Source organism: Pyxicephalus adspersus, chromosome Z (genome assembly GCF_032062135.1).
Source record: "Pyxicephalus adspersus chromosome Z, UCB_Pads_2.0, whole genome shotgun sequence".
NCBI lineage: Eukaryota > Metazoa > Chordata > Amphibia > Anura > Pyxicephalidae > Pyxicephalus > Pyxicephalus adspersus.
The window spans coordinates 56,984,865-56,985,380 of record NC_092871.1 but is presented as its reverse complement, the minus strand read 5'-3'; the positions used below and the strand labels follow the sequence as shown (position 1 = coordinate 56,985,380).

The following is a 516-nucleotide window of genomic DNA, read 5'->3' as shown; positions in this document are numbered from 1 at the left end:
AAAAATAAGACATCCCCCTGAAAATAAGACCTAGGGCATATTTTGGCATTTAAAAAAATATAAGACAGTGCCTTATTATAGGGGAAACAGGGTAGTAAACCCTTGTGTGTACAAAATGGTATCAAACTACAGAACCTTATTGCTAGGAGGAATGCAAAACAACTACAGGTGCCTGATGCTGGTATTGGCAAGTAGGGGCTGAAAGACAGTGTCAAACAAAATTGTTATGGTTGGAAAACACCATATGTTATTATCCTATTGTACAAACTCAGATCTACCATCACTTAGGAAACACACACACACCTTAATGCTGGGAAGGAAAAAAAACAAACTGTCCTTTAATTAACCACCTAGCCGTTAAGCCCGACCTTCGTTCGGGTAAAAAAAAACGGCTAGGATGGTTAACCCCTGAGATTTTTCCCATCCATACTTACCTGGTCCCCCTGTGCTCATCCAGCGTCATTTTCGTATTCCAGCGTCGTCCGTCGATCTCCCTCTCCAGCGTCGGGTGCCAGC

The 516-nt window shown here is 42.6% G+C and overlaps 1 protein-coding gene across 2 annotated transcripts in view; it reads right to left on the bottom strand.

The window, feature by feature from the left end:
* ZWINT (ZW10 interacting kinetochore protein) overlaps nucleotides 1–516 on the bottom strand; it is a 25,200-nt gene that overhangs the window by 5,211 nt on the left and 19,473 nt on the right. The window lies entirely within an intron of this gene.